Source organism: Tripterygium wilfordii, chromosome 3 (genome assembly GCF_013401445.1).
Source record: "Tripterygium wilfordii isolate XIE 37 chromosome 3, ASM1340144v1, whole genome shotgun sequence".
Taxonomy (NCBI): Eukaryota; Viridiplantae; Streptophyta; class Magnoliopsida; order Celastrales; family Celastraceae; genus Tripterygium; species Tripterygium wilfordii.
The window spans coordinates 2,604,390-2,611,962 of NC_052234.1; the positions used below are offsets into that span (position 1 = coordinate 2,604,390).

A 7,573-nucleotide genomic window follows, 5' to 3' on the forward strand; every position below is an offset into this window, starting at 1 on the left:
GTCACTTTGACTAGGGGACAAAATACTACAGCAGAAGATGAAGACATTAGGTTCTCTCCATCATTCCTTGGTCTTGTGAATGATATGGAATTTGATGGATCATCCCAACAATGATAGACATTAGGCACTATGTTTTGGACTTACGCTTTAATAGTAGACATGGCACTATGTATGACTTATTTTGGATCTATGTGTGCTGTCTTATAGCACTATGTATGTAAAGCAGGTTTTGGACCTATATTTGCTGTCTTATAGCACTAGGTATGACATGTTTTGGAACTATGTTTGCTATCCTTTTGGCACAGATGAATGTTAATGTATGTTTGCAGGATTTTAATTGCAATATCTTTGATGTCTATTGGAAATATGTGAGGCTTGATAGCAGGATATAAGTTGAATCATTTACAAAGAAGCAATACCATTAAAACAAAACATTTGTTGTTAACATTAAACTTCAAAACAACCCAAAAACTAACCCAACATTATCAAACAAAAAGTAGCTAAAACCCCAACTATTTTTTCTGCTACCAGTAGCTCATAACAGGCAGCCCCACAACATCCTTTACATTAAAACCAGGAGGATTGCCAATGTGTGATTCCTTCTTGTTCACACAGGGTGACATAACAACAACACCCTTTCCTTTGTCCCTCTTCCTCAGTTTCATAGTAGTGCCACTATCTTTAACTGCAGCTTTCCCCTTGTCTAACATTATCTTCTTCTGGACAGCTTCAGATGTGTCTTCATCATCATCACTGAGCACGATAAGCTCCACCTAACATTGAACAATGGAACATGTTTAATTATACATGTGAACCATATTGTGGGGCTGATATAGTGGATGTAAATTTACCTTTGAAGGTGAGGACTTGTAGCTTTTCTCACCACAAAGATCACAATCTCTCTTACTCAACTTATTCAGCAGATAGGCATCATAAGTGTGTGTTTGTGTGGTCTACATACATATGCACATACCCATATTCCACTCCAATCCATCCTATCTCTTTGGAATAATGCTTAAGACCCCCAAAAAGTATCCCCTAAAAGAACCCCATTTAATGTGGAGTGGGCCCTACATGTATGTTTTTAATCAATGGTTATTTTAATGCCACATAGATTTAGGGGACTTTTGAGGATGATATTTTGGGGGTCTCTAGCATTGTCCATCTCTTTGTATTCATCTTCATCTTCCAGTAACTTCAAACCATGACAAAATGGTTTCCAGGGCTTGGAATATAAAAGGGCAACATTGGCAAAATTGACACCTAAACCTTTCATCCACCAACTCATCTCAGAACTACCCCAATCCTCCATTCTAACACCCATACATGTATGAATTTTCCCCCTATGTATTCCCAATTCTGAAAATTCAAATACCCTCCCAGATGAACAATCATCTTAAACTTATGATCAATATTCATCTTGGATTGAAAATCGAAAATACCAACTGGAGATCCGAAATTACCTCACTCAATCCATCATGCTAACAGCATGAAGAACGGCAAGCTTCAAAATGGATAAGCCAGCGTGAAGAATGATGATATTGAGAAACTAGAGTTGCAGAAAATTGATTTCGGGACATGTAAAATCAGGACTTTATTTGGGGTAATTTTTTTATTTTTTAAAAGAAAATGACATGTAAGATTTTATAATTATAATAATGAGATGTAATTGCCAGCAAATCAAGTTCCGATGATGAATGATCAGAAAATTGATTTCAGGACAGAAAACACTTGCTTTTTGAAACTTTAAGGATATTTGGGGCAAATTTTAAACTTTAAGGATAGAAACGAGAAACCCGTGCAACTTCGAGCGCATAAAATATGGTTTTGCCAAACTAATATGTATATATACTACATATCTTTTCAAAATCCAGGGGGCTGGGCCCACTTGGTCCCTTTGTAGCACCGCCCTTGCCGTTTGAAGCTCTTACTCGTCTTAAACAAACCACAACCATGGCAACATATCAATAATCTTTTCAAAAGCTCTCTTACCAACTTGACGGTCTGCCCAAAAGTTTCCTAGTTGGTTGTTTTATCATAGGATTTCATGATGACATTCGAATAGACTAAAAAATTAAACAACCCAGTGCCTTGGCGGATGCAATAGAAGTGGCTCGGCTAATTGAGGAAGGGAACCAATTGCAAAACAAACCAAACCATTAAGATCTTCACTCCCAACCAGCATTGGTTACACCGAGGGCATCACCCAACCCAAAAGCTAATGTGTTAGGACCTCCACCAACCCAGCTTCTGAACCAAAGTTCTAATACTACATCAGTATCCTTCTATGGACTCACTAATCAAGAGGCACGAGAACGTCGAGAGAAGGGATTAAGTTATTATTGTCATGAGAAGTTTGCCCTAGACCATTGTTACGAATGACCACAATTATTTATGATTGATATTTCACCCCATGAGAGCCTTGAGGAGGTCAAAAGCTTTCAGTTGGAAATGAAAAACCATGGAGCTATACCCAAGATTTCTTTTCATGCAATTGTTGTTATTGAACACCAACATACCATACACGTCATGGGCAAGCTGAGAAACAAGAATGTAATGGTTCTAATAGATGGTGGAAGCACTCACAACTTTATCAATCAATCCATAGTCTTTAAGTTTGGATTACCAGTGATCCGGGATAAGAAATTCCAAGCTATAGTCGCTAATCGAGAGATGATAGAATGTGTTGGACAATGTCAGGTGCTCATCCTCAACATTCAAGGACATTCTGTCATCCACGACTATTACATTCTTTCTACGCGACGTGCTAGTTAGTATTGGGAGTGCAATAGCTTGAAACTCTGGGACCCATTGAGACATATTACAAGTAGCCTATAATGATCTTCAAAGTGTAAGGAATTGTCGACACCATTTGAGGATTGAGATAAGTCGGCATCGAAGCCTTAACTGACAAGGAATTCAATGGATTACAGGGCACTGGGCTTCTTTTTCAAATAGTTCCTTCCGATAGCTCGGCTAATCAAGTTCTTACCCACCTTAGATGGGTCGCATCCTCGCTGAGTTTTCACATGTATTTGAAGCACTAATCCGCTTTCCTCCAAGGCAATCACATGACCATCAGATTTCAATACAACAGAAAGTAGAACAAGTAAGTATGAGGCTGTATCGATGCCCTTGCTACCAAAAAATTGAGATAGAGTAGATGGTGAATAAGCTAATACAATCTAGGTTGATAAGGCCAAGTAACAACTCGTTCTCGTCGTCAGTTCTGTTAGTGAAGAAGGCATATGGAGCTTGGTGATTCTGTGTGGACTCCGAGCCTTGAATAATACAACAGTTAAAGATAGTTATCCAATTCCTATGATTGATGAGCTGTTAGATGAGCTCCACGGAGCCAAATTTTACTCCAAATTGGATTTGCGATATGGATATCACCAAATTTGAGTCCATGAAGATGACATTCCTAAAATAGCCTTTCGAACACACATAGGCCATGATGAGTTTATTGTAATGCCATTTGCCCTCACAAATGCACCAGCAACCTTCCAAAGTCTTATGAATGATCTCTTCCTCCCTATATCCCTGAAAATTTATTTTGGTTTTCTTTGATGACATCCTGATATATTCGAAGACATGGGAAGACCATCTCATACACTTGCGAATTGTTTTAAAAATTCTATAAACTAATAGTTTGTTTGCAAAAGAGTCAAAATATTAATTCGATGTTTTACAGGTCGAGTACGTAGGCCACATAATTTCATAACAAGGGTGTCGGTTGATCCAACCAAAATACAAGCCGTCATTGAGTGGCCTATACCAGCAACGACAAAAGGGGTCCGTGGTTTCTCCATTTAGTAGGCTACTATCGAAAGTTTATCTATAATTTTGGATGTATAGCACCCCTTTGACCCGACTCTTGACCAATGATGGATTTCAATGGAATGAGGCAGCGGGGATGGGCTTCAAACAATTGAAAGAGTGATTAACTTCACCACCCATTTTATGCCGACCCGATTTTTCTCAACGACTTATGATTAAATGTGATGCTAGTGGAATCGAAATTTGTGCAATTCTTACCCAATAAAATCGACCAGTAGCATATTTTAGCGAAGCGTTAAAAGGATCGACCTTGACATTATCCACCTATGAGAAGGAAATGTTGGCTATTGTCAAGGCAATCAAGAACTGACTTCCATATTTGCTTGGGAATCCATTTATAGTTTGCACCGACCAAAAAAGTCTCAAGTACCTACTGGCACAAGGGATTACTATGAAAGGACCCTAAACCAAGATGGGCCCTTGGAACCTTTAATCATAATAGCCCAATTATTATAGGCCCACATCTTATAAAGTGCTAGGTTTTCATTATAAAAAGAAAAAAAGAAAGAAAGAAAGAAAAAGAAAAGGAAAAAGCAAGGGGGGGCGGCAGAGAAGGAGGAGGGAAGAATAGTGCTCTTGGAGAGGAAAGCAATCTTAGGCTCTAATTCGTCTTTGTTCAAGCAAAAAAAAAGGGGGGGGGGGGGTAAGTAGACGAATCCCCTTGTGTTTTAAAACAAGAGGAAATTTTAACGAATATGGTTTAAATGAGGAGTTTGAAAAGAATAGTTGATGGGTTTTTGGTTGAATGATTTCAAAGGTCTTCTTTGATGATTGCAATTGATAGTTTGGTGTATCAGATATTGATGGAATTGAATTTTTACTATATGCTTGAATTGTAGTGAGGGATAGATTGATTTTAGGTGTATCTGTACATGTAGTAGTCTTTAATTAATTTCAATCTAGTTGGGTATCAATGAAAATTGGGGATATGTCAACTTAGTGAATAATTCAAGTTTTTATTTAGTTTTTCTTGGGTTATAGAATGGTATATACGGTAGGTATTTTACCTTCTTAATGTTTTTGAAAAAAAAAAAAAAAAACTTATGCAGATAGATGTGGTGAATGGCTAAACATATGATTCTTATACAGTGCAGTGGGGAAAGCAAGTGAACCTGAGTATCTGATTGGTTGTGCTAGTAACTTGGGGATAAAAATTGATGACATTCTTGCTTTACTTGTTTTAAGTTAACCTGGTCCTTCATAGCATTATATGCATCATGGTTAAAACACAGTCATACCTCTTCAGATCAATATAATTGTTGTTTCTTTTGTTTAGTCAGTTGATAGTGGATTCTAGCGTGTACGGTTTATGTCTCTATTGGTTTGTGAGAACTGACCCGTTACTCAGGGGGCTAAACTGAGTGCACTGACCCGTTACTCAGGGGCTAAACTGAGTGCATTGACCCGTTCCTCAGGGGGCTAACTGAGGGTACTATGATTGAGATTATTGTGTGACTGTAACAGGGAATGTACATGGTCATGGAGGATAAAGTTTTGGTGTGGTAGAATGTTCATAAGTTTATTGTTTTCAAATGTTTATTTATTTATTTATTTATTTATGGTTTGTCTACTTACGGGATCGCAGCTCATGGTTTTTGTTTGCATTGTTTTCAGATGAAGATGCTTGAGCATGGGGTGCATGGGGAGGGAGATCGAAGTCAATTTTTTTTTCTTTTTATTATCTTCTTGTGTCAAGAACTTAGTTGATTTTATTTTATTTTTCTCTTTCTAAGGAGTTGTTGAAATAGGTGAATTGAATAAGTGTCCAAATATTCACAGATTGCAATTGTTTTAAGTTTATCTAATAGAGTTCTTTTCAATTTTTTTTATAGTGAGTATTGTGTTAATTTCGTTAGAACATTTTGAGTTTAGGTTAACAGATAATTGTTAGCCTTGCGTGCATCTGGGGTTACCCCTAAGCGCATGGCGTTGCTATGTTTTTGACCTTCGGGTTGGGGGCGTGACAACTACACCAACACAAACACGATGGCTGCCCAAGATACTCGGTTACAATTACGAAATTGAGTGTAAAAAAAGGCTGAAAAATTGATGTGCAGACTCTTTGTCACAACAGTTGAATTTTAATTTTTTATCATTTTCTATACCATATGTAGATTTCATCACCAATCGACGGGCATTTGGGTTTCATAAAACTCTCTCTCGTATCAAGCACAATTTTTTTTGGTCTAATATGTGCTAGATGGTGATGGAATTCCTACAATAATGTGGTGTATGTCAGAGGTTTAATACCAATTGGATGAGGACACCAGAATTGCTTCAATCGCTGTCAGTCCTTGAAGAAATATGGATTGATGCTTTGATGGATTTTATCGAAGGGTTAACCTCTTCTAATTGATATATTGCCGTCATGTAAATCGTCGATCGTCTGACAAAATATGCACACTTTATCGCTTTGAAACACTCATTCACCGCCGTGACTGTTGCCAAGGCATTTGTCGCCAATGTGGTTCGCTTACATGGTATTCGAACATGAATTGTTAGCACTTTTTGGCGAACATTATTTCAATTACAGGGAACAAGTTGTGTATGAGCTCGAGTTATCACCCCTAGTTCGACAACTAAACCGTAGTTGACAATCACACTTTGGAATAAATAACATTTAAGATGTTTTGCTGGTGACTAGCCGTAGAAATGGCTCGAGTGTATTCCCTGGGCCGAATTTAGCTACAACACATCCACTAACTCCTTCACCAAGATGACACCCTTTGAAGTTATTTATGCCATTTTACCTCCAAGTCTACTGGCTTATATAGTTGGCACTTTTCGTATCCAGGTAATAGATGAGTACCTACATAATTGGGATGCCATTTTACGAGAGCTACAACACAACTTTCTGCTAGCTCAAGATCGAATGAAAAGTCAAGCCGAGTAACATCGGCGTGAGGTCTCATTCCTTGTGGTAGGTTATGTGTATTTGAAACTACAACCTTATAGACAGACTTTTGTGGCTTTTTGGGGCTCCATGAAGCTCGTCCCACGTTTATTTGGTCCATACCAAATCATTGAAAAGGTGGGAATGAAAGCTTATAGATTGGCTTTTCCTCATGAATCTCAAATTCATAATGTGTTTCATGTCAGTTTATCACGAAAGGACTTGGCACCAGTCACTCGTATTTCTACTCAACTTCTCCTGTCTTGGATACCTCAATCATCCTTTAATAACCGAAAGTAGTCTTAAATCGACCAGTGATACGCAAAGGTAAATATTGTCCAAAATCCAAATTTTTGGTGAAATAGGTAGGTCTACCAACAGAAGACGCAACCTAGGAAAACAATTGGCGCTTTACCAAGTCATATCTTGATTTCATCTCTGTGGACAAGGATCCTTAAATGGGGGTGGGGGAATGATATGTGCCACGTTCCATAGGACATAGGTAGTTACTAATATGGGTAGTTACATCAAGAAGTGGGAGCATGAAGTGGAAGTAGTGAAAACATGGGTAGTTTAAGGAAAGGGGAAGTGGTGGCAACGTGGAGAATAATCAGTTAGTGCAATCGCGATAACTCTTAGCGCAATCGGGAGGTCGTCAGTTCATGTCTCATGGATTTTTTCATTATTGCAATTTGCAAGATGAGCCCTTACTCAGCCTAGCGTGTGTCAATGCCACCTTACATTATCTTTTTATACTAAGCCTTGGCCTAGGTCTCAATTGGTCCATGAAGATTGCGGGGTCTTCCATGTGACTCAGAATTTATCAATCAATTATTTGAT

The 7,573-nt window shown here is 38.2% G+C and overlaps 1 long non-coding RNA gene across 1 annotated transcript; it reads right to left on the minus strand.

Annotated features, from left to right (window-relative positions):
* Positions 1 to 354: 354 nt before the first annotated feature.
* LOC119995485 lies at positions 355 to 990 on the minus strand. Its single transcript, XR_005467681.1, has 2 exons — positions 852 to 990; positions 355 to 773 (listed from the first exon to the last, which is right to left on the minus strand). It is a non-coding gene; the product is annotated as an uncharacterized LOC119995485 (long non-coding RNA).
* Between the last annotated feature and the right edge of the window lie 6,583 nt (positions 991 to 7,573).